This window comes from Babylonia areolata, chromosome 21 (genome assembly GCF_041734735.1).
Source record: "Babylonia areolata isolate BAREFJ2019XMU chromosome 21, ASM4173473v1, whole genome shotgun sequence".
NCBI lineage: Eukaryota > Metazoa > Mollusca > Gastropoda > Neogastropoda > Buccinidae > Babylonia > Babylonia areolata.
This window is the reverse complement of record NC_134896.1, coordinates 37,180,039-37,207,538: the sequence shown is the minus strand read 5'-3', so window position 1 is coordinate 37,207,538 and position 27,500 is coordinate 37,180,039. Positions and strand designations below refer to the sequence as shown.

The 27,500-nt window shown below is 45.3% G+C and overlaps 1 protein-coding gene and 1 non-coding gene across 2 annotated transcripts in view; both read right to left on the bottom strand.

The window, feature by feature from the left end:
• The window catches only part of LOC143295924 (1-phosphatidylinositol 4,5-bisphosphate phosphodiesterase beta-1-like), a 219,482-nt gene that overhangs the window by 103,840 nt on the left and 88,142 nt on the right, over positions 1-27,500 (bottom strand). The window lies entirely within an intron of this gene.
• On the bottom strand, positions 518-590 carry Trnak-cuu (transfer RNA lysine (anticodon CUU)). Its single transcript has one exon. It is a non-coding gene; the product is annotated as a tRNA-Lys (tRNA).

Sequence of the window (27,500 nt, the reverse complement as noted above, 5' to 3'; positions counted from 1 at the left end):
TGTATTATACCATGTCATATTTCTATTTGAGTTAATATGTATTCCTTAATTTCATCGTTTGCTATTGATTCCGATGTAGAATTGGAGGTCAATGTATTGCAGTGATCTGTCTTATGTGAAATACAATAAATAGATGTGTTTCAGTGCCATATAACTGTTGACGTGAAGCTTCAATAACGCCACTGTCGTTATCGTTATCGTCATTGTCATCCCCCCCCCCCAAGCCCCCTTTCTCTTTTCTTTTCCTCTCTCTGATTTTTCTCTTATACTTGCTTTGGAAAAAAGACAAGAACCCAACTCCGATGACAAAGGAATTACTTGTGATTAAAACAAGGAGGACTTCCCACGATTTCTCACACATCATGGAGAGAAAACATGGGAGGGGGGAACGCCCACAATTTCTCGCAATCCCTCGATTTCTCTCAGTATCAGTATCAGTAGCTCAAGGAGGCGTCACTGCGTTCGGACAAATCCATATACGCTACAGCAGCGTAACCCAACGCGCTTAAAAAAAAACCGCCCAATGTGGGGCTCGAACCCACGACCCTGGGATTAAGAGTCCCATGCTCTACCGACTGAGCTAACCGGGCTTACGCGAGAGAAGCCGAATCATTGCCTGTAAGGGTTTTCACAAACAAGATCTTGAGCTTCAAGGAAAAAACTGGGTTTAGGAACTGAGTAAACCAGGAAATGCACAAAAAAATCATTATCAAGTTCTCATCTGAAAAAAAAAAAAAAAAAAAAAAAAGTTAGAGGAGTTCCGGCCGCCGTCTCGTTGGCAGTCTCGTTAGAAACGAGGAAGATGGTGACGCGGCGTCTCGACCTTTTCCGCGTGACCTTTCCCTGTTCGATGAAGTGTCGATACAGATTGACTGATTGATTGATTGTGGCGGGGTGGTGAGGAGGAGAGATTCTGGGTGTGAATGGGTATGGAAGGTGGTTGTGTGTACGTGTGGTGTGGTGTGGTGTGATGTGGTGTGGTGTGATCGAAGTGTCGATACAGACTGACTCGTTGATTGACTGATTGATTGTGGGTGGGAGGGTTTGGGGGTGGATGGCTATGGTATGGGTGAAGGTTGTGTGTACGTGTGGTGTGGTGTGGTGTTGAGAGGTGTGGTGTGGTGTGGTGTGGTGTTGAGAGGTGTGGTGTGGTGTGGTGTTGAGAGGTGTGGTGTGGTGTGGTGTGGTGTGGAGAGGTGTCGATACAGATTGACTCGTTGATTGACTGTGGGTGGGTTTGGAGGTGGATGGCCATGGTATGGGTGGTGGTTGTGTGGTGTAGTGTGGTGTGGTGTTGAGAGGTGTGGTGTGGTGTGGTGTTGAGAGGTGTGGTGTGGTCTTGAGAGGTGTGGTGTGGTGTGGTGAGGTGTGGTGTGGTGTGGTGTGGTGTGGTGTGGAGAGGTGTCAGGTGTCGATACAGATTGACTCGTTGATTGACTGTGGGTGGGTTTGGAGGTGGATGGCTATGGTATGAGTGGTGGTTGTGTGGTGTGGTGTGGTGTGGCGTGGACTGACTGACTGATTTATTGATTGGGGGCGGGGGGGGGGAGGGTTCGGTGGATGGGTATGGGAGGTGATTATGTGTATGTGTGGTGCGGGGTGGTGGTGGTGGTGGTGGTGGTGTGTGTGTGTGTGTGTGTGTGTGTGTGTGTGTGTGTGTGTGTGTGTGTGTGTGTGTGTGTGTGTGGATCGGTCGGTCTCTCCATCTGGAGCTGACAGAGGGACTGCTTCTGTCTCCCTCCTCTCTCTCTTTTCTACCCCACCCCCCACCCACCCCCCGCCCACAACTCTTCCCTCGCCTCCATCTCTCTCTCTCTCTGGAGCTTGACAGAATGACCGTTTCTGTCCGCCCCCGCCCCCCAAAGCCCCCACACCCCTCCGCCATCTCTCCCTCTCTCTCTCTCTCTGTGTCTCTGAGGGAGGAAGACTGACTATTACTGTCATTCAACTTTCAAACGCGCGGCAACGGGCGTAACAGCTTCGCCAGGCAGCACCGATCCATCAGAGACTTCCCCGATGCGTCTGTAATTAATTAGCTTCTGTCGAGAGGAGGCCCCCCAACAGGATGAGCCACTCGCACGCATGCACGCACGCTCTCACACGTGTGTGGGTAATGTCTGCTATGCAGCCTTCTGTCGTGTTGTGTTGTTTGTCTTGGGTTGGCTGACTCTTTCTGTGTGTTGTTGATATATTGTTGTTGTTGTTCGATGTTTATTTGTGTGTGTGTGTGTGTGTGTGTGTGTGTGTGTGTATGTTGTTGTTGTTGATATACTGTTGTTATTGTTCGTTGTTGTTTGTGTGTGTGTGTGTGTGTGTGTATGTGTGTATGTGTGAGTGTGTGTGTGTGTATATATATATATGTGTGTGTGTGTGTGTGTGTGTGTGTGTGTTTGTGTGTGTGTGTGTGTGTGTGTGTATGTTGTTGTTGTTGATGTATTGTTGTTATTGTTCGTTGTTGTTGTTGTTGTTGTTGTTGTTGTGTGTGTGTGTGTGTGTGTGTTTGTTTGTGTGTGTATATGTGTGTGTGTGTGTGTGTGTGTGTGTGTGTGTGATCTTGTCCGCTGGCTACATTTGACACTCGAGGTGAAGCCTTTTTTGCGAGTTTTGTTTCGTTTTTAAAACAAGGTAGCTTTCCCTGCACAATATTTTAAAAAAAACCCTCCAGCATTCGCATAATTATGTTAAAGATAGACTCTTCCTACTATTTAAAAAAAAGAAGTCCATACTTTTAAAAATATACTGATTTTGGTTTTTCAAGTACACACAGTGCCAATGGTTTACTGTTAATCGCAGAGTACTCATATTTGGCTGGACTGTTCACAGGTTATCATGCTTCGTTCTGCACACTGAATTGTGTGACCTACCAACCTACATGTGTCATGCTGCTGCCCCATCTACAGTCACTATATTAAGGTAAAAACGTAAGGACATCATGCTGTCAGTCCACAACACCTACCCTCTCACGCGCATTGTATTCAGTTCGAAATATTGGTTGAACTATCAAAGGAATGACTGAGTCATCGCTTGAAGCTGTTAGCAGCGTTTGATTGGCTAGAGCGAACCGGGCGTCTTTTCACTGTCAGCCGCGCGAAATTTGGCCGAAACTTACAGGCCTGGTTTGACTGATTGATGCGGATACTTATATAGCGCCGATCCTCGGTCAGAGACCAAGCTCTAAGCGCTTTACATACACGGAGTCATTTACACCACAGGCTGCCTACCTGGGTAGAGCCGACTGACGGCTGCTACTGGGCATTCATCATTCGTTTCCCAGTGTGTCATTCAATCAGATTTCAGGCACGCACACAAACACACTCAGACAGACATGTAACATTTTACGTTTATGACCGTTTTTTGTTTTAATTCGACGCCATGTAGGCAGCCATATTCCGTTTTCGGGGGTGTGCATACTGGGTATATTCCTGTTACCATAACCCACCGAACGCTGACACGGATTACAGGATCTTTAACGTGCGTATTTGATCTTCTACGTGCGAAGGGGGTTCAGGCACTAGCAGGTCTGCACATATGTTGACCTGGGAGATCGGAAAAATCTCCACCCTTTACCCACCAGGTGCACCGAGATTCGAACCTGGGACACTCAGGTTGAAAGTCCAACGCTTTAACCATTCGGCTATTGCATTAAAAAAAAAAAAAATTGACGTGGTACAGTATACGACACCGAACTATCTTGTCTCTCTCTTCATTGTTTATCTACTCCATGTTGGAGTTCGAAATCTTTGATTTTTTTCCTTCTTCTTTATTCTACCTGAAAAAAATCATTGTTGAATATGATGAAAAGCACACTCTTTCAGTTAACAGTTGTTTGGTTTTATTTGGCTTTGTTTTACTGGCGCACGCGACTGGTTATCTCTTCTGTTTGTCCACTTGTGTGCATGTCTGATTGTCTGTCTGTCTCAGTTCTTTTTGTTATACTATCATAACCCCAAGACTGTGCACTTGGCGCACTGAAAAAGAACCCATGGCAACGAGAGTGTTGTCCTCTGGCGAAATTACGTAAAATGAAATCCACTTTCATAGGTACACAAATATGTAAGCATGCACTCAAGGCCTGACTAAGCGCGTTGGGTTATGCTGCTGGTCAGGCATCTGCTCAACAGATGTGGTGTAGCGTGTATGGATTTGTCCGAACGCAGTGACGCCTCCTTGAGAAAGTGAAACTGAAACTGAAACTGTGAGAGGGGGGGGGGGGGGGGGGGGGGGCGGGGGGGGGGGGGGGGGGGGAAAGAAGCTTATTTATTGCGAATATCATTACACCTAGTAAAAACATAGTTTCTTCTCTCTCTTTCTCTCTCATTTCTTTTCAACTCCTCTCCCCCTAACCCTCGACCCCCCCCCCTTCCTTCTCCCCTCTCTCTTACCTACCCCCCCCCCCCTTTCCTTCCCAATCAAACCCCAACGTCATCTCCACTCCCCCCCCCCCAACACACACACACACTCTCACGTTCGTGTCCAATCGCTGTTTGACCTTCCACCGAAAGCTGAGTAATGGACAGGGGAGCTCAGCGAGAGGAAGCTGCGGGTTGACACATACTCATAACCCCACCCCCACCCCGAAAAACACACACAAGGACACACACACACACTCTCTCTCTCACAGATATATATATATATATATATATATATATATATATATATATATATATATATATATATATATATGTATATATGCACACTCCCTCTCTCACTAACTCACAAACATGCGCACACTCTCTATCTCTCTCTCTCTTTCAAACACACACACACAACATTCTCTCTCATGTCTACACTCTCTCTGTCCCTCTCTCTCTCTCTCTCTCACACACACACACAACATTCTCTCATGTCTACACACACACACCCTCTCTCTCTCTCTCATTCTCTCTCTCTGTGTCTCACACACACAGGCATCCACATACGCACGCACAAACACACACACACACTCTATCTCACACACACACACACACCCTCGAAACAACACATAAATTAACAAGAGAGGCAAGACCTTTAAGGCTCACTTGTGATACACTTAAAACGAATTAAAAAAAAATAAATCGTTAAAATGTGTTCTGTATTTGTTATAATAAAGCTTCGGATTAGAGAGAAAAGAAAAAAAAAGAAAAAAAAAGAAAAAAAAAGAAAAAAAAAAAAGGCCTGAGTGTAGATTCGAGTCCAGCATTTTCGGTTGGGAAGAAATTGTCTTCCTTACTGTGCCATTGCGGATCCATGAATAACATTCATTCAAGCATGCTTTTTAAAGGGCGATAAATCGATTGCGGTATTCGAAGTCATAACGCTGTTTAAATCATATCATTCTGGTGTATCTCGGGCATTTAAAGAATTCTTTAAGGGCATTTAAGAACTCTTTAAAGTCCGCGGTAAAGGAGACGTGGCCATCGCCGCAACCACACTGCAACATTTAGCCCTTTTTTCTCTGGATCTATAAATATATATATATATATATGTACTAGTTTGGTTACACCCGCCGGGAAAGTACGACACGCTTGATTCAATTTCTCTTTTATGTTAATTCTAGTTAATTGAGTATCCAATTTAAAAGATTCGTACGCAGTAAACACGTCGATGGTGTAGTCTGTGTCACTGTATGTGTTCTGTCCAGAATTTGTAATAGTTCTTTCCATTTAACTGCGAACAAGAAAATCGAGGTCACGCAGTCTACTCACTAAGCATCGCCAACTGGGATTCGGTAATAGGGTTTTCGGAATCCCCGGAAATGGGCTCAACGAAACAAAACGTAAATGATACGGGGAAACACGGCATTATTCGGGAGACTTACAAACTATCATTAGTATGAAGATTTTTTTTCCTACTATTTTTAAGCCAAATTTGGTATTGACGGACAAAGTATTTCCAGGGAAAATGGCAATGTTAAAGTTTTCCACGGACATACAAACATAGATACAGACAGACATGCACACACACACACACACACAACCGAACACCAGGTTATAACACAGACTCACTTTGGTTTACACACGTGAGTCAATAAATATTTCATACGCAGGCGAGTTCTCTTGCTTCAGCTGCCTGCCTGCCTGCCTGTCTGTCTGTCGTCAGGGGGTGTTCACACAATACACCAACAGCTGATGGATGGACTCCCCACCCACCCACCCCCACCCCCTTTCACCCCAGACTCTCTCTCTCTCCCTCCCTCCCTTCCTTCCACCACCACCAATCACCCCTTCTCCTCTCCCCTACAGTCCCCCCCCCCCCAGCCCCCTCCCGACCTTTACACCTCTGAAATATGCATACACATACCATTCCCCGTGAATATGGTCTTGGCGTGCTGGAAATGTCAGAAGCCGAGGTTGTTTTTTTTTTTTTTTTTTTTTTTTTTTTTTTCAATAACTGAAGACCATCCGGCAGAATAGCAGCAACGGCAGCAGCAGCATTGAAAGCTCAAAACAGGGGGTGGGGATGTGTGGGGGTAGGGCGGGGTTGGTGGTGGGGAGATTCTGTTTCATCATTGCCATGTCAGAGTGTGCTGCTGTTTCGTCGTTGTTACTGTTGTTGTTGGTGGTGGTGGTGGTGGTGCTGGTGCTGGTGTGGATGGGTGGGAAGGTTAGAAAGCCCAATACAACAGCACATGGCAATGCTTGAGAGAGGCCAGAGAGACAGACAGACAGACAGACAGACAGAGACAAAGACAGGGACAGTAAGGGTCACAGAGCGAGAGAGAGAGAGAGAGATGTATATATATACATATATTATATATTCATATATATGTGTATATATATATATATATATATATATATATTTAGAAAGAGAGAGAGACAGGGAGAGAGAGCATAGGGTGGGGGGAGAGAAAGAAAGAGGGTGAGAGAGAGAGAGGGGGGGGAGAAGAAAGAGAGAGAGAGAGAGAGAGAGAGAGAGAGAGAGAGAGAGAGAGAGAGAGAGAGAGAAAGCGAGAGAGAGAGAGAGAGAGAAAGCAAGAGAGAGAGAGAGAGAGAGAGAGAGAGAGAAAGCGAGAGAGAGAGAGAGAGAAAGCGAGAGAGAGAGAGAGAGAAAGCGAGAGAGAAAGCGAGAGAGAGAAAGAGAGAGAGAGGAAGCGCGAGAGAGAGAAAGAGAGAGAGAGAGAGAGAGAAAGCGAGAGAGAGAGAGAGAGAAAGCGAGAGAGAGAGAGAGAGAGAGAGAGAGAGAGAGAGAGAGAGAACAAACAGAACTCAGAACGAAGAAATATTTTACTGCAAGGCCACCGGCCTGTTTGCATAGGAGGTACATACAGCATACCGAAAATAAAGGGGGAAGGGACCAACACCAGAGAGAGAGAGAGAGAGAGAGAGAGAGAGACAGACAGAGAGAGACAGAGAAACAAACATGTACATTCTCTTTCAACACTGCCAGATTTCTTTCTGTTTTTTGGGTGTTTTTCCACTCAGCCGCATCATCAAGTACGACCTGTGTTGTCAACACAAACACCACCCACCCCCACCCCCTCCTACCCACACCCAACCACTCACTCACTACCCCTGCTCCACTCTCCCCACCACCACCACCATGTCGCCCCCACCTTCCGCACACTTCTCTTTCTCTTATGAAAATTCTTTCCTTTTATTTCACCCTGTGTACTGTGTGTGTGTGTGTGTGTGTGTGTGTGTGTGTGTGTGTGTGTGTGTGTGTGTGTGTGTGTGTGGCTGTGTGTGTGTGTGAGTGTGTGTGTGTGTGTGCGTGTGTGTACGCGCGTGCGTGCGTGCGTGTGCGCGCGCGCGTGTATGTGAGTGAGTAAGTGAGTGAGTGCATACATGCGTGCATGTGTGTGCGAGTGCGTGCGCGCGCGTGTGTGCGTGTGTAGTAAGTAGCGGTAACAGTATCGGGTGCATGCATGCAGTGTATGTATGGTCGTGTGGTGATGTGCGGCAGGACAGTAAGGTTGACGAGTTGACGAGGAGTGAGGAGAGGGCCGGGGGGGGGGGGGGGGGGGGTCGGGGGGGCATATAGGGGAGGTGACATGCGAGTGGAGGTGGGGGCAGGGGGCAGGGGGCAGGCGGGGGAGGGGCGGGAGGCAGGCTGAAGTGCTGGAGAGTACGGTGCATGGGATGGGTGGGAGAGGATAGAAGTATTAGTAGTAGGGGTAGTGGTGGTGGTGGTGGTGGTGGTAGTGATAGTAGTAGTAGAGACATAAGAGTGGAGGGGTGGACAGTGTGGGTAAAGTGGGGTGGGAGCGGACAGGAGTAATAGTAGTAGTAGTAGTAGTAGTAGTAGGGGTAGTGGTGGTGGTAGTAGTAATAGTAGTAGTAGAGACATAAGAGTGGAGTGGTGGCGAGGATAGTAGTAGTAGTAGTAGTAGTAGTAGTATTAGTAGTAGTAGGAGCAGCAGCAGCGCAGCAGCAGCAGCAGTAGTAGTAGTAGTAGTAGCAGCAGCAATAGTAGTAGTAGTAGCAGTAGCAGCAGCAGTAGTAGTAGTTGTAGTAACAGTAGTAGAGGAGACATGGAAGGGGGTGGGGGCAGGCTGAAGGGGTGGAGTGTATGGGGTAAGGTGGGGTGGGTGGTAGAGGATAGTAGTAGTAGTAGTCGTAGTGTAGTAGGAGAAGGAGGTGGAGGAAGAAGGGGAGTCGTCTATCCATCAGGAACCAGAGAGAGAGAGAGAGAGAGAGAGAGAGGCAGACAGACAGAGACAGAGACAGATATAGTTAGCACACACACAAAAAAAAACAACAACAAAAAATCCCAATCTTCAGAGGTACTGCAACTCGGAACAGAGTCTTCATGGAGCTAGCTGTAATTGAAAAGATTAAACGAGACTTATACTACCCGCATGTTGACGTTCGTACAGGAGCTCTCTACCCCACTGAAGGGCACACCGAAAAAAAACAACAACAAAAAAAAAACAAACAAACAAAAAACAACAACAACATGGTTTGAGTGTGCGTGCTAACTGTCCTGACCAATCACGCTTGGACCAGGTACATCTTGGCACTTACAATCCGAAAGAATTACAGAGGTGAGGGGGCGAGGAGGTCAGAGGAGGTGGGGGGGGGGTGGGGGGGGGGGAGGAGGAGAGGAGAGGTGGGGGAGGGGGAAGGGGGGTGTTTGTACCTGACTTTAGAGAGAGAGGAGAGACAAAAAAAAAAAAAAAGCAAGAGACGGTGGCCGAATGGTTAGAGCGGGGGATTCTCGCCACGGGTTCCCCCCCCCACCCCCCCCCCCTGAGTTCGATCTTCCCTGGTTTCGGCGCACCGCACCTGATGAAAGAGTTAAAGGGTGAAGATTGTTGTTTTTGTTTTTTGTGTTTTTTTCCCCCTTTCTTTCTGATCTCCCAGGTCAACAAAAGTATGTGCATACCTGCTTGTGCCCCCCACCCCGCGTGTGTATACGGATACTGAAGATCAAACACACATGTTAAATATCATGTAATCCATGCCAGCGTTCCGTGGGTTATGAAAACAGGAACATAACCAGCATGCATACTCCTGAAAACGGAGTATGGCTGCCTTTATGGCAGGGTAAAAAAAAAAAGCAAACAAGCAAACAAAGCAACAACAACAAAAAACAACAACAACCCAACAAGCCAATGGATACACAAGTGAAAAGGTTACGTGAGAGGGGAAAAAAAAGCAGCTTATTTATTGCGAATATCATTACACCTAGTAAAAACATAAAACACAGTTTCCTCTCTCTCTCTCTCCTCTCCCCCTAACCCTCGACCCCCGCCCCTTCCTTCCCCCCTCTCTCTTACCTAACCCCCTCCCCCCCCCCCTTTCCTTCCCAATCGAACCCCAACGTCATCTCCAGTGAGAGTGTGTCTGTGAGTGTGTGCAAGACTGAAACCTGACTGAAGGGCACAGGAAGCGAAAGACGAACACCCAATGGCAGCTGTCAGTCGGCTCTACCCTGGCACGCAGCCTAGTTGTGTATATGACTCATGACTCCCGAGTTTGTAAAGCCCTCAGAAGCTTGGTTTGTGACCGAGGATAGGAGCTGTACAAGTACCCATATCAACATCGTCACCAACATCATCATCATCTTCACCATAATTATCATCATCATCGTCATCACCACCACCATCATCATCACCACCATCATCATTATTGTCATCACCATCATCATCCTCACCACCGCCAGCATCGTCATCATCATCACCATCACCACCATCATCATCATCACCATCATCACCACCACCACCATCATCATCATCACCACCACCATGACCATGACCATCACCACTGCAGCTGTGTGGGTTCCTTGTTCAGAGCTGAGCATTGCTTGTTGTTGTCTATGTGGAGTACAGGGAGGGTGGGCGTTGGAGAGGGGGGTGCGGGGTGGGAGGGGGTTGGGGGGGGGGGCAACAGACAGACTGCCCACAGGGAGGGTGGGGTTGGGGGCCGGGGGGGGCGGGGGAAGGGGGGGGGGGGCAACTGTCAGGCAGACAGACAAAACGACAGACAGACAGACTGCCCATAGGGAGGGTGGGGTTGGGGGCCGGGGGGCGGGGGGATGGGGGGGGGCAACTGTCAGGCAGACAGACAAAACGACAGACAGACAGACAGACTGCCCATAGGGAGGGTGGGGTTTGGAGGCAACTGGCAGGCAGACAGAACAGGAAGCATTCCCCCGCACCTACCCCCTTCTCAACAGTCCGCACTTCCATCATTACGCTGCGCTGTGCTGTGCTGTGTTGCTTTGTATTGCGTTGCGTTGCACGGCATTGCATTTCATTTTTTTTTTCTTTCTTTGAAACAAAAAAGGGTGGGGCCTCAGTTGCATGCAAACAACGGAGCACCCCCTATTTTTCTTTTCTTTTTTATGTTCTTTTTTCTTTTCCTTTTCTCTTTTTTTCTTTCTCTCTCTTTTTTTCGTTTTTGGGTGCTGCCTCTTTTCAATGGAAAACAACAACAACAAAAAACAAAAAAATTCCCTCAGTTCTAAAGTATGTCTGTTTTGCTATGAACGGACAATTACTTGGCAGACTTTCGTGTTTAAAATGTTATTGTTGTGTTGTCTTGCGATGGTTTGGTCCTTCCATCCCCAAATGGGCCGACTACCATCCTCTTGTTGCCACATGTGCCTCAGCGTTTTCGGACATGCGACTAGCTTTTTTTTTTTGCTTTCGTTTTTTTTCCCTTTCTGATATTGTGGAGAATGGGGGAGGAGGAGGAGGAAGTGGGGGGGAAAGCGGAGGTAATGGGGTTGGGGAGGAGGGGAGTGGGGAGGGGAGGGGTGGGACCAGTGTGGAGAAGGTGGTGGGGAGGGGCGGTGGAGGGGGGGGGGGGGGGTCAGAGGAGAGGAAGTGGCCTATCTAACAGTTCAGGGGTGGAGGGGAATTTATGCGATCTGTCATGTGTTGAGCAACAGGTTTCCGGAAGTTGGTTCTGCGACGCGCGCGCACTGACACGTGCAGGCACACGTGCGCGCATATACAGACAGACAGACAGACAGACAAAGACAGATTGACAGACAAAGAGAGAGAGAGAGAGAGAGAGAGAGAGAGAGAGAGAGAGAGAGAGAGAGAGAGAGAGAGAGAGAGAGAGAGAGAACGAACGAACGAACGAACGAACGAACGAAGTTTTTTATTGAGGGAAGTGGAATAAGCATACATGTGCTTTTTTTCATCCAGCCCTCAGGGCAAATGGAAATTGAATATGAATCAAAACATCCACAAAGTAGCAAAGAGATGAAGAAATAAAGACATGACATTCACATTCACATTTAAACATGCACATCTACATAATAAACATGTACATTTACATAATCATGATACAAACATCATCATGTCATGAAGGAAAAAGATCAAACCATCCCCCCTTTAAAAAAAACAACAAAAAAAACAAACAAACAAACAAACAAAAAAACAACAAAAAAACAGCCCCTCTCAAGCCTCCCCCCCCCCCCCCCCCCCAAAAAAAAAAAAAAAAAAAAAATTCAGGACACTGATTGTGGTTGTATATCATTAAGTAGTGCGATAGCGGTTAGACATACAATTAAACTATATATGCGTATTCAATAAGATAAAGTCAAGTTAAGTATGACTGTTGACATATTTGTCCATAAGGTGTGTATGGTAATGTTTTTTGAATTCTTGAATGCTTTTCTGAACATTAAGATTGGATGAAATATTGTTCCATAAACAGCCTCCTGAATAAATGAGACTGGATTTAAACAGATCTACTCTTGGAATGGGGATCTTAATCTTGTTGGTCTGGCGGACTAGCGTGGTGGGAAATCTATCTCTCAAAGATGGAGCATAATTTGACATGATTTTAAAAATAAAAACTGCTTTGTTGTATTCAAGTTTAAGCTTTAGGGGAAGAATATCTAAATGTCTGTAGTCGTCAGCAGTCAGTGATGAAGATTTCAGAAGGATTAATTTAAGAGCTCGTCTATGCAGACTTAGTAAAGGTTTTAGTATATTATCGCTAGCTGAATCCCAGAGTGTTGACGCATAGTTAATATGTGATTCAATATAAGCAAAAAAGAATAATTTTCTACAATGCAAATCAAGAAAATGTTTAATTCTGGAAAGCTGATAAATCTTTTTGGATAGGGTTTTGCATAATGACATAATATGACTGGACCAAGATAAGTTGTTATCAATGGTGACTCCAAGAATTTTATGATTATCAACTTCTTCTATTGGATGACCATTAATGGAAAAGGGTGGAAGGTTGTGTGAAAAATTTTGGCGTTTCTGTCTGGTGGTGAGTATGAGACATTTCGTTTTTTTTGGATGGAGACGCATGTGATTTAAATTGGACCATCTAACTATATCATTAATGCTTTGTTGCAGAGCATAGTACACTTTGTCTATTGTAGTGTGATTTGTATGTATTGTTGTATCGTCTGCAAACATCTCACATAATGCATTAATAAATAGAGGCAAATCATTTACATAAACAGAAAACAATATTGGACCAAGAATTGAACCTTGAGGAACTCCGTAATAGATAGACTGTAAAGAGGATTGAGATTCATTCATAGATACAATTTGTCTTCTGTCTGATAGAAATGAAGATATGAGGTCAAGTGTATTTCCAGAAAAGCCATATAATTTTAGTTTTTTCAAAAGAAGAGTGTGGTCTATCACATCGAATGCCTTCATAAAATCCACCATGAGAACACCAGTAATTTCATTATTGTTTATATTTGTGAGCCATTGTTCGACTAAGTTAGTGAGTGCTGTATGACAGGAGTGCTTGGACCTGAAACCAGACTGATTTGGATGAAATAATTTGTAGTGATTGAAATGATTAAGGATATGTTTGTTAATGTGTTTTTCTAAAGGTTTTGACAATATTGATAAGATTGAAATTGGTCTGTAATTGGAAGGGTCTGTACGGTCTCCTGACTTAAAAATGGGTACTACTTTCGCGACTTTAAAAGATTTAGGAATGATCTTTTTTGTGATACATTGGTTATAGACATAAGTAAGTGTTTCGGCAATTATAGGAGCAGAGAGTTTTAATATCTTTCCATCTATACCATCAATACCTTTCGAACCTGTTTGCTTCAAGTGGGAAAGAGCATAGTAAACTTCATGTACATCCATAAGAGGGATATCAAGGTGTGATGAAATATTTTTAGTGTTACAAAAGGTTTCGAGAATATCAAGTGAATTAAGGGATGACATGTTTGTTCCTACTGTTGAGTTAGCTACATTACAAAAATGTGTATTTCGGTTATCTGCTGATATGTCGTTAGTTGTTGTGGATTGCGTGATATTATGTTTATTATTTAACTGATTTATGGCTTTCCAAATCAATTTATTATTGGATTTTGTGGAAATAAGTTCTTGAAAATAATTCTTTTTTTCTGAACGTTTCAAAGCATTTACAAGATTACGTTGTTTTCTGAATTCATCTTTCTTACCTTCTGAGAGAGACGAGTCTCTTTCCTTAATCTTATCATCAATGGTTTTAGTCATCCACGGCTGTTTAGGATAGCTTTTGACACGTTTTGTTATGAATGGAGCATGTTTATCATATACATTAAGAAAATTGTGATACCAAACCTCCAGTGCTTCTTCAGGATTAGAGAACTGATAAACAGCTGACATATTGGAATGTATCAAGTTCTGTAGAAATAAATCCTTATCAAATTGTCTAAAATCTCTATGGCAAACGGTTTTATGTCTATTTGCAGGAATTTTTACACCTCGTTTGGACCATGTGAAACATATAGGGGAATGGTCACTGCAGCCAAACGTTGGGGAACATACTTCTGTTATGGAGTTTGTAGATGAAGCGTATATATGATCTATAAGTGTTTTTGACGTTGCAGTAACTCTCGTAGGTATGTCAATTAACTGCGTTAGGTGAAATGATTCATAAAGTTTTGTCCAGTGTTTGTTTGATTTGAGTAAGTCAATATTAAAGTCACCTAATAGTATTATTTCACTTGAAGACAAAGAAGCTTCTTCCATCATCAACATAAACTTGTCTATCCAATCTACATGTTCAGCTGGATTTCTATAGATAAAGCCGAGAAGGATAGGTTTTGATTTCTTAAAGCGTATTTCGATCCATACAGATTCAACTTGATAATTTTCGAGTGATTCAATTCGTTTAAAGTTAATGTTTTGTTGAACATATACTACAAGGCCTGTTTCTCTAGAACATTTCGGATCATTACGAATAATACAATAGCCTGGTAGTAGTAAATCAGAGTCTTGTATATGGTCTGTTAGTCTTGATTCAGCAAATCCGAATATGTGAAACTGTTTTCCGGAGTTTGAAAGGACATGGGATACATCAGCTAGTTTGTTGATGATATGATTAATATTCAGAAAACCTACTTTAAAACCATCGGATATTGGCCAAGTGTTGAGTGTTTTAGTCATGGAACAGAAAAAGTGAATACAACAGTATCAAAGATGACTATTAATGTTATGATACAATGGTACAATGGAAAGGAGAAAAAAAAGACACAAGAAGTACCAAAGGGCACCTCCAAAAGTACACAGTGTGCAATATACTTAACCACTGATTAAACAACCTATCAAATAACAAGTCACATAAAATATAGTCGAATACACCAAGTAATTAGGTCAATTATATATCCAAGTTTACACCGTCATCAAATAAGAAGTCACATAGAATACAATTCAAATATAGCAAGTAATAAGGTCAATAATATTTACTGCGTCCGCACAACTCACGTAATTTGCGCTGAATATAGTTTTGGTCCGGCAAACTATGACAACCTCATGTGCATTACGAGATCACGAGTGTGTCCGCAACACACACACACACACACACACACACACACACACACACACACACACACACACACGCATGAACGTTCACGAGAATGTGCACTTACCGCACCCACGCACTTGCTGCACGAGCGTGTGAACATTCGCAGAACTATACATATCACACGCATGATTCACATAACTGTACATGTACATTTGTATACCGGAATGCTATTAATATATAAATATATGAATATATTATATGTATATATGAATTTATATTTTAGTATAACAACACCCAGTTAGACAGATGATATTGATGAGAAATCAAATCAATCTATGTTGTTTATAGCCCTGCCGACCACTAAGGTCATAATCATCAGGGCTATGTTGATGAGAAAACTCACACAGGTGTACCATAATAGTAGGGGTGGAAGTGTTGTTGGAATGACAATATTTTTGATGCCATCTTAAATAGTTCGTCAGTGTATGTGTCATAATTCACAGGCATTGCAGGATTTCCCGTTTCTTGTCTCTGGGAAATGTTTGGACGGATATTAGCTGCATGGTTACTGTTGTATGAGGTGGTGATATTTTGATTTGGGTGATTGTAATATTGAAACTGATGAGGGTGTTTGGGAGGCATGGAAAACGGGGGTTCATCTCTTTGTGATTTTGGAATGAGAGGTGGAAAATGGTAAGATGATTGCATGGGTGGGGGTGCATGTTCTGATATCTGACCAACAGGACGACGCTCTTGGTTTTGTTTGAATGGTAAGGAGTTGTAATATTCCCTAGAATTTGGTACTCTCTGGGGGTAGGACGGGGGTGAGACAAGTGGAAACGAATTCAGAGGAGAGTCTGATCTGCTATTGGTATATGTTTTTATGGGACCTTTGGTTTCTCTGTGGGATCCTCTTCGCCACAGGGTTTTGAGATTTTCAGCAAGTCTTGCTGTTCCTCTGGTATTCGTGTGCTTTATACTGCTGTACAGACCTGTGTCTGATGCGAAAGGAAGAAAATTATCAATAAAAGCAATATTGTGGTTTTTACATATTTCTTTTAGATTTAGGTTTGAGGGCGTTATGACATTATTAAAATGATGATTCCCTCTGGCAGGCAAAATGGAGCTGAAAGCTACACGTGCGTAGGGGAAGGTTTTAGAACATAGAATAAAAAGTTCATTCCATGTTTCTGGGGATACTGGACCTGCGGGACAAGAGTTGACACCAACATGGATGATCACATCCTTTATGTTGGGTGAGACTGGTACGGAAGAAAGCCAGTGATGAAGGTCATCAATAGACATTCCTGGATCACAAAGTTTAAACATGCTTTCTCCACGAGGGGCCAGTCTCTTGGGGTTAATGAAGCGTATGACCGAGTCCCCAAGAAGCAGCATTGTTGCCTTTTCAGGAACAGTCATACGGTCCAAAACATCTCTGGTAGAGGGGTTTGAAACATTTTCTGATAGGTTCTTCTGTTTGTTTGTTAATATTTGTTTTGATTGTTGGGACTCTGTGAAATGAATTTGTTCTTTGTCATTATCATTGATATCATCGAGAACAGCAAAGGAATTGAAAGTAGAAATGTCTTCGTGGATCGTGATATTGTCATGGGGTAAGAGAGAGAGAGAGAGAGCGTGATGGATACGGATTCGGATAATTCATTCATGTGCAGGCCATTGCCCCTGATGAAGGGGTACATACACATGATCATGTAAGAAAAACAAGAAGATATAAGCGGTTATATATTCAAGAACAAACTTCAGTATTCTGAGACATCAGAGTTGATCGCAGAGAGAGAGAGAGAGAGAGAGAGAGAGAGAGAGAGAGAGAGAGACAGACAGACAGACAGACAGACAGAGACAGAGAGACAGAGACACAGAGAGAGAGAGAGACAGAGACAGACAGAACAACCAACCAACCAATCAATCAATCAATCAAAAATAACAAACGACAACCGCGCTTGCATTTCAGTTCCGAACTAATTCTGTTTGAAGGAAAGGCAAACAACAAACCAGAACTCTCTCTCTTCCAGTCCATGTGGAACGAAAGGGGGGAGGGGGGAGGTGGGGTGGACAGACCCCGCAACAGCTGGAAGATGCCAGCATTGTCCACATCTACTATAAAGGGGAGGCAACCGCCAGTCTTGCCACAACCACCGAGGCATCTCCCTCTTAAACGTCTATCGCTGGGAAGATTCTGGCCCGTGCGAGGTGTCTTGACTCGCGTTTGCAGACAGTTTGAAGGGAAAGGTAACTGGCGAGTTTGGCTTTCTGTCGCACCACCACCACCGCCACCACCACCACACTAACCCTACCCCCACACCCACACTCCACAAACACACGCACAACCCCCTCTTGTGCCCTCAAGCAGACTGCTTTATGACCCCTCAAACTTCATTATAGGAAGCCGGGTCTTCTGCCAGACTGGCCAAGGACGTCTGTCTGCCTGTCTGTTTGCCTGTCTGTCTGCTTGTCTGTCTGCCTGCTTGTTTGTTTATTTGCGTCTGTGCCAGCTCTCTCTCTCTCTCTCTCTCTCTCTCTCTCTGTGTGTGTGTGTGTGTGTGTGTGTGTGTGTGTGTGTGTGTGTGTGTGTGTGTGTGTGCAGATTAGCAAGGACAGATTGGAAGAATGCCTAAAATTTTAATCCTTGAATAAAAACGTTTTGAGTTACTATGAGTTACTCTCTCTCTCTCTCTCTTTCACACACACAGAGACACACACACAAATGCATATACTCACACACACACACACACACGCACGTACCACCCAAGGTTTTTTCAGCAGCTGTCTCAGAAAACCGAACTCCAGCAGAGGGTGAATCCAGTCTGATGTGACCAGGCTGAAATTGGAGTCGAGTCACACTTGCTTAGCTGGACAGCAGCTGATACCTACAGACCCCCCCCTCCCGCCCCTCCCTTTCCAGCCCCCCCGCCCGCCCCAGCCCCTTTCCCCGCTCCCTCGAAAGCGGTCAAATTGTTGGTATTTTGCTTCTCTCCGTCTACATGTCTGCTGGCAAAGGGCTGCAAGTGGGACTGATATTCCGGTGTAAAATCCTCAAACTCCCACCCCTCCTAAATGTTTACCCCTGGGTCATTTATGGATAGACCCTCCACACTCTGCCTGGCAATTACCTTTCTACGGAATTAACTCAAGGTATTGAAAAAGGAGGAAGGTGGCAGAATAGTTAAGGCGCTCTTCTGCAAATACAGGAGTCCCTGAGGGTCTGGGTCTGTGTTCAAATCCCGCTCTCGCCCTTTCTCCTAAGTTTGACAGGAAAAAATCGAACTGCGCGTCTAGTCGTTCGGATGAGACGACGATGAACCGAGGTCCCCGAGTGCAGCAGGCACTTGGCGCACTGAAAAAGAAACCAAGGCAACGAGAGTGTTGTCCTCTGGCAAAAGTTCTGTCGAAGAAATCCACTCTGATCGGTACACAAACATGATAATATACATGCACTGAAAGCCTGACAAAGCGCGCTGGGTGTATATGCTGCTGGTCAGGCATTTGCCTAGCAGATGTGGTGCAGCGTATATGGATTTATCCGAACGCAGTGACGCCTCCTTGAGAAAACTGAAACTGAAACTTTAAGAAGGTAAGGGGGATCGTTCTGGGCTTCCCTTTACTGACCCCAATCCCCTCCTCCTCCTCCCCCCACGCTCCCCCTCCTGTCCATTGTAACTTAATCAACGTAAGGAAACGTAGGGCGGTGGGGGGGTGGGTCACTTAAATAGCCTGTAATGATTCTACCTGGGCCATAGTTTTCTCCTATGTGTGTGTGTGGGGGGGCGGGGGAGGGGGGGGAGGGGGGGGGGAGGGGGGGGGGGGGTCACTTCAAGCTGGACGAGCCTAGAATGATTAACAAACAAGTATAGAGTGCTAACTCGCTTCACACACAAGCTACACAACTTCAAGACAATGCTGCTTGTGCTACCTGTTCAGCTCGTACACGGGCTTAAAAAACAACAACGACAACAACAACAACAACAACAACAACCCAAAAGCAAAGGTGTGGGGTGCACTGGAACAAACCCAGACACTCCCTCCAATACAGTAAGCTCCGGCCTTGTCCTTAACACCAATGATTTGACAGGTGCATACGACAACAATGGCAGAATGATCCCCCCAGTTGGTATCTACCTTGGATTGATGACGTTACCATTATTATCAATATTGTAGGCATGCTTTACACTGTTACAGGGATGTTTTATTTACTGTTACTGTTACAATTCATGTTATCATTCACGGTCGGTGCAGTCAAGTCCTTTGTACAGCTCTTCCTTTCCCACTACTCTTGTTACTTCAGTCATCCCACAACCTCTTTCCATACGAGTACCCTCTCCCCCTCCCCCCCCCCATCTCCCAAGCGCACATACACACTTTTTTTTCTCCCCACCCCCTCCCACCCCCCACTCCGCCCCCGTCACCATCCCGTCTGATATAACTTAACAGTGAAAAGACGTAAAACAAAAGAACAAAACAGAATGACCACCATACCCAATTTGAAGTAAATTCCAACCAGAGGAACTGAGGGGAGTCGGGGGCAGGGGCGGGGGTGGGGTGGGGGTGGGGGGGTCAGTTTTGACCCAGTTTATATTTACCCCCTGGGGAAAGGGGGGGAGGGTCATTCCATTCGAGGCAAGTCTGAATTTACCTCCGTGGTAAATCTAGGCCAGACAGATTAGACCCCGAGGTAGAAACAACACCAACGGGGGTTACCTACATCGGCATAGGCTTGTACGTCGGGCTTGAAATGTATTATCATTATAATGTGCACACTGTTGCGGTCTGGATCAGGGTCCGTGGTTTGAGGGGGTGGGGAGTGGGGGGGGAGGGGGTGGGGTGGGGGGTGGCGGGGTATTTTGTTCTAATGTCAGATAATGTGGATGGAAATGAGGTTCACTGCTGTATTTCTTATGAGGTTAATTGTAAGATGATTCGTGCGTGTGAGTTAGTAAGCGAGAAAGAGAGTGAGTGAGTGAGTGAGTGAGTGAGTGTGTGTGTGTGTGTGTGAGGGAAGAGGGGGTGTGGGGGGGGGGAGAGGGAGGTTTGGTGTGGTGTGGTGTGGTGTGGTGTGGTGTGGTGTGGTGTGTATGTCTGTCTGTCTGCATGTATGTATCCATGCAGAGAAACAGAGAAATCTGTTGTGATAAAAAAGAGATATAATACAAACAATACAATGTATGTATGGATGTATGTATGCCTCCATCCTTCCCCCTTCCTTTCTTCCTCATTCCTCCCTTCCTTCTTCGTTTCACTTCCCTTCCTTATATTACTTCGACACGCCCACCCACGTCAAATCACGAGTTCTGCCTCACGAAAAGGTCGCCCCGAAAGAATTGTGTTTTTGAGTGTGCAACTCGCCATCAACCGACTGACGCGAGCTGTGATGATGTAAAAGCGACCGACGCCCAGACGAGTCAGGACACGAACTGATTTGCCCCAGATAGCTAGCAAGCTAGCCAGCACGCACACTAAAACCATGATTCTGAGGTGCCGCCCTGCCGCCCTCTCACAGGGGATAGAATTATAGTCCATTACTGCTTCACGGACTCGCCAGCACCCTCTTATTATTATCATCATTATTTTTTTTTTTTTTATGGGCTGACATTTATTGTTAAAGTCTTCCTGTCTTGATTGCAAATCGATCAACGGTTTGTGTAGGGAGAAATGGCGAGCATCAATGATGCATTCGCTGCTGCCTGCTGTTTCTCTGTCTGCCGCCCATATTTCAGTCACGGTACCATCGATTTTATTTTCGTTATTTTTTTTTTTTTCAGGTGATCGATCGACAAGAAGCAAGCGATTGGCGTGGTGCAGGCTGAAGGGTCTTGACGGCCGGTGGGCATGTTGGGTTCTTTTATGTAATAATAGCACTGTACCGTGCTGTGCTATACTGTACTGTACTGTACTATCGTGTACTGCACTACACTGTACTGTGGTACTGCACTACGCTGTATTGTACTGTATTGTACTGTACTGTACTATACTATACTGTACTGTACTGTGGTATTGCACTACGTTGTATTGCACTGTACTGCACTGTACTGTATTACACTACTCTGCACTGTACTACACTGTACTGTATTACACTACTCTGCACTGTACTGCACTGTACTGTATTGCACTACTCTGCACTGTACTGCACTGTATTACACTACTCTGCACTGTACTGCACTGTACTGTATTACACTACTCTGCACTGTACTGCACTGTACTGTATTGCACTACTCTGCACTGTACTGCACTGTACTGTATTGCACTACTCTGCACTGTACTGTATTACACTACTCTGCACTGTACTGCACTGTACTGTATTACACTACTCTGCACTGTACTGCACTGTACTGTATTGCACTACTCTGCACTGTACTGCACTGTACTGTATTGCACTACTCTGCACTGTACTGTATTGCACTACTCTGCACTGTACTGTATTGCACTACTCTGCACTGTACTGTATTACACTACTCTGCACTGTACTGTATTACACTACTCTGCACTGCACTGCACTGTACTGCACTGTACTGTATTGCACTACTCTGCACTGTACTGCACTGTACTGTATTACACTACTCTGCACTGTACTGTATTGCACTACTCTGCACTGTACTGTATTACACTACTCTGCACTGCACTGTACTGTATTACACTACTCTGCACTGCACTGTACTGTACTGTATTGCACTACTCTGCACTGTACTGTATTACACTACTCTGCACTGCACTGTACTGTACTGTATTGCACTACTCTGCACTGTACTGTATTACACTACTCTGCACTGCACTGTACTGTACTGTATTACACTACTCTGCACTGCACTGTACTGTATTACACTACTCTGCACTGCACTGCACTGTACTGCACTGTACTGTATTGCACTACTCTGCACTGCACTGCACTGTACTGCACTGTACTGTATTACACTACTCTGCACTGCACTGCACTGTACTGTATTACACTACTCTGCACTGTACTACACTGTACTGTATTGCACTACTCTGCACTGTACTGTATTACACTACTCTGCACTGCACTGCACTGTATTACACTACTCTGCACTGCACTGTACTGTATTGCACTACTCTGCACTGCACTGCACTGCACTGTACTGCACTGTACTGTATTACACTACTCTGCACTGCACTGCACTGTATTGCACTACTCTGCACTGTACTGTATTACACTCCTCTGCACTGTACTGTATTACACTCCTCTGCACTGTACTGTATTACACTACTCTGCACTGTACTGTATTACACTACTCTGCACTGTACTGCACTGTACTGTATTGCACTACTCTGCACTGTACTGCACTGTACTGTATTACACTACTCTGCACTGTACTGTATTACACTACTCTGCACTGTACTGCACTGTACTGTATTACACTACTCTGCACTGTACTGCACTGTACTGTATTACACTACTCTGCACTGTACTGCACTGTACTGTATTACACTCCTCTGCACTGTATTAAGTATTGCACCACACTGTACTATACTGCACTGTACTATATAACACTGCACCGTACTGCACAGTACTGTGCTGTATTGCATTATGCTGCACTGTACTGTAGTGAGGTGTACCATACTGTTCTGTAGTGTACTATACTGTACTGTAGCGTACTGCGAATTGCACTGAACTGCAGTGTTCCGTCCCAGTTTGAGCACGAGACAAGGACTGCATGTACACGCTGCTAACCCCCTAAACCCCACTTCCTTGTTTTTCTGCTGGCTCATCATTTGCACAGTTTCCTTGACATTTCTTTCACGCCGTTTATTCCTCCCCCACCCCCCCCCCCCCCCCCACCCCACCCACTCACACGAACACACACGTACACAGACAACACACACACACACACACACACACACACCAAAGCACACCAGAGAGAGAGAGGGGGAGAGAGGGGGGGAGAAGAGAGGGAGAAACAGGCATGTGGACAGACAATGACCAACATGATCTTGAGATTCGAACTTGAGACCTCTGGGGGCTCCACTGTCGGGCATTTGTACCTTTTTTTTATCAGCGCACCAAGCCGCTTCGCTCTCTCTCTCTCTCTCTCTGTCTCTCCCCTCTCTCTCTCTCTGTCTACCCCCCCTCTCTCTCTCTCTCTCTGTGTCTCTAACCCCCCCCCGGCCCCCCCCTCTCTCTCTGTGCCACCATTGCTGCTGTCGTGAGCGCCACAACAACTACTACTACTGCTTGAGCTACTGCTCTCTCTCTCTCTCTCCCCCCCCCCCCCTTTCTCTCTCTCTCCTCCTACAACTACCATTGCTGCTGTTGCTGCCGCTACAAAAACTGCTACTTCTACAAATGCTTCAGCTACTGTTCTCTCTCTCTCCCCCTCCCTCCCTCAACGCATGTTTAATATGTGTCATCGGCACGCAAACGGGGTCTGGGGGTGGGAGGCTGAGGACGGTGGGGGGTTGCGGGTGGCCGGGGAGAGGGAGAGGGGGGGGGGGGAGGGGGTACAGCAATTCTTAACCCTAATCAGGGTGCCGGATCCCATTTTCTCTTCTGGGTCAGTTCGCCATTTCATGTTCGATGGTACGCACTTAACCCTGCATTAAGGCTCGTTATTATCATCTCTCATCATCATCATCATCATCATCACACGCCCTTTGATGATGCTGCGGGTAGGGCGGAGGAGAGGTAGAAGGTTTCGAGTTGTTGAAGTGCATGACAGTTTTCTGTTCCAAGGAAAAGGGCTGCTTTGTGTGCTTTTTGACTCACTTGTGTAAACAAAGTGAGTCTATGTTTTAACCCGGTGTTCGGTTGTCTCTCTCTCTCTCTCTCTCTCTCTCTCTCTCTCTCTGTGTGTGTGTGTGTGTGTGTGTGTGTGTGTGTGTGTGTGTGGTAAACTTTTACATTGACATTTTCTCTGCAAATACTTTGTCAGTTGACACCAAATTAGGCATAAAAATAGGAAAAATTCACTTCTTTCCAGCCATCTTGTTTAAAACAATATTGCACCTCTGGGATGGGCACAAAAAAAAAAAAAAAAAAAAAAAATGAAGCCTAATCATATGCAAACTGCATTTACTGTCATATTTATATTTTTTGTATTATCTAAACGATTAGATTTTTTTTTTTACGTGTATCACAAGTGTCTTGAAGGCCTTGCCTCTCTTCTTTTTCTTCTTCGATCGTTGTTGGCGGCGGGCAGAGTGGACAGGAGGGTTTTGAGTTGAAATGAGTGACAGTCTTCTGTTCCATGGAAAAGTCTGCATTTTTTTTCTTTTTTTTAATTATTTTTTTTTTTTAACAAGCTGAAAAGAAAACCTCGTAGTTTTTAGCTCTCTCTTTTTTGAAGTACATTTCTATAAACAAGAAACAAAGATGAAGGGATATCATTATATTGATATGTTGTTGCGATTTTCTTGTCTGTACTCTACAACACGGAACCTGTTTTGTGGAGTCTGATGCATGAAGTTAGCGCAGAACCTATCAAACATACATATACACCTTGAATTTCTCAGCGGATTTACACGAATCTTAGGACAACAACATGCACGCCTCCAAAAACGGAGTACGGCTGCTTACATGGCGGGGGTAAATAACCAAAATGGTCAGGCACCTAAAACGTTACAAATCTGTATATTTTCATGTGTGCGTGACTGAAACCCGATACTGGAAACGAATGATGAGCGCCCGATGGCAGCTGTCATTCGGTTCTTCTCAGGTAGACAGTCTGTTGTGCAAATGACCCCGTGTTTGCAAAAGCGCTTAGAGCTTGGTCTCCGACCGAGGACAGGCGCTATATAAGTATCCATATCATCATCATCATCATCATTATTTCCTCTCTTCATTCCTTCACTCCACTCCTTCTTTCCTGTCTGCCTGCCTTCCTTTGTTTCTGTCCATCCTCCTCCGTCCTTTTTCATCTTTCTTCCTTTGTTCGTCCGTTCGTTCCTTTGATTCGGCAAAACCGTAACGTAACGTTCCTTTGATTCGGCAAAACCGTAACGTAACGTCCCCTTGATTCGGCAAAAACGTAACGTAACGTTCCTTTGATTCGGCAAAAACGTAACGTAATGTTCCTTTGATTCGGCAAAAACGTCACGTAACGTTACTTTGATTCGGCAAAAACGTCACGTTTCTTTGATTCGGCAAAAACGTAACACTGACAGTCTGAGCAGCACCCAAATCATTGTACTATCCAGCACACACACAAACCCGTCTCCAGAAAGAAGAACGAAGAAGCAGAAGAAGAAAGAAAGAAAGAAAGAAAAAAAAAAAGGTCAATCTATGTTGGTGCGCGATAAAAGCTTTCAAGACGCTGGACGCGTTCCGAAGCAGTGCTGCTAAACGGACGCCATAAAAGCCTGAATCAGCACACGGCACAAGGGAACGGCAAAGGGCAGCGGCAATTGGTAAACAAGGCGGAATGGGGAGACCCCCCCCTCTCCCCCCCCCCCCCCCCCCCCCCCCACACGCCGGCCCCCCTTGATGGAAGAGGAAGATGATGATGATGATGATGATGAAGGGGGAGGAGGTGTGAAAGAGAGGAAGAAAAGGGAGGAGAGAGAGGAGGAGGATGTGAAGAAGAAGAAGAAGAAGGAGAAGAAGAAGAAGAGGAAGAGGAGGAGGAGGAGGAGAGGGAGATGAAGAAGAAGAAGAAGAGGAGGAGGAGGAGAGGGAGATGATGAAGAAGAAGAAGAAGAGGAGGAGGAGGAGGAGAGGGAGATGATGAAGAAGAAGAAGAGATGGGAGGAGGAAGAGAAGAAGAAGAAGATAAGGAGAGGAGGAGGAGAGGAAGAAGAAGAACAGATGGAGGAGGAGAAGAGAAGAAGAAGAAGAGGAGAGGAGGAGGAGGAGAAGAAGAAGAAGAAGAGTTAAAGAGGAGGAGGAAGAGAAGAAGAAGAAGAAGAAGAAGAGGAAGAGGAGGAGGAGGAGGAGAGGGAGATGAAGAAGAAGAAGAAGAGGAGGAGGAGGAGAGGGAGATGATGAAGAAGAAGAAGAGATGGGAGGAGGAAGAGAAGAAGAAGAAGATAAGGAGAGGAGGAGGAGAGGAAGAAGAAGAACAGATGGAGGAGGAGAAGAGAAGAAGAAGAAGAGGAGAGGAGGAGGAGGAGAAGAAGAAGAAGAGATGGAAGATGAGGAGAAGGAGGAAGAAGAAGAAGCAGAAGAAGAAGATGAAGGAAAAAAAAAGAAGAGACGTAAGAGGAGAAGAAGAAGAAGAAGATGAGGAGGAGGAGGAGGAGAAGGAGGAGGAGAAGAAGAAGAAGAGGAGGAGCAGCAGGAAGAAGAAGCAGAAGATGAAGAAGAAAAAGAAGAGATGGAAGAAGAGGAGGAGGAAGAGAAGAGGAGGGGGCAGAGAAGGAGAAGGATAAGGAGCACGACGAAGAAGTAGGGGGAGGAGGAGGAGAAGTAGAAGAAGGGGAAGGAAAAGGTGGAGCAGGAAGAAAGAGAAGAGTAAGAAGGAAGGAAGGAAGGAAGGAAGAAGAAGGAGGAGGAGGAGAAGAAGAAGAAGGGGAAGGAAAAGGTGGAGCAGGAAGAAAGAAAAGAGTAAGAAGGAAGGAAGGAAGGAAGAAGAAGGAGGAGGAGGAGAAGAAGAAGAAGGGGAAGGAAAAGGTGGAGCAGGAAGAAAGAAAAGAGTAAGAAGGAAGGAAGGAAGGAAGAAGAAGGAGGAGGAGGAGAAGTAGAAGAAGGGGAAGGAAAAGGTGGAGCAGGAAGAAAGAGAAGAGTAAGAAGGAAGGAAGGAAGGAGAAGAAGAAGAAGAAGAAGAAGAAGAGATTGAAGAGGAGGAGGAAGAGAAGAAGAAGAAGAGGAGGAGGAGGACAGGAAGGGAAGAAGAGGAGGAGGAGGAGAAGAAGAAGAGGAGGACAGGAAGGGAAGAAGAGGAGGAGGAGGACAGGAAGGGAAGAAGAGGAGGAGGAGGACAGGAAGGGAAGAAGAGGAGGAGGAGGAGAAGAAGAAGAGGAGGAGGAGCAGCAGCAGGAAGAAGAAGCAGAAGAAGAAGATGGAGAAGAAAAAGAATAGATGGAAGAAGAGGAGGAGGAAGAGAAGAGGAGGAGGAGGAGAAGACGAAGGAGGAGCAGCAGGAAGAAGAAGAAGCAGCAGCAGAAGAAGAAAAAAAACGGGAGGAGACGACATCGCAGCGTCTTTATGATAGCTCCGTGATTGGGAAAGGTTATGGCGTTGGAAATCATTGTATCGCGCGCAACGAGCGATAGAGCAAAGATATTGACGCTTGAAGGATTGTTAGTTGTTGTGTGCTCTTTTTTTTTTTTTTTTGCTTTTTTTTTTCCGGCCCAAGATCAGACAGACAAGTTGCGAAAGAAAGGAGGAGGAGAAGAGACAAGACAAGACAAGACAAGGCAAGAAAAGAAAAGAAAAGAAAA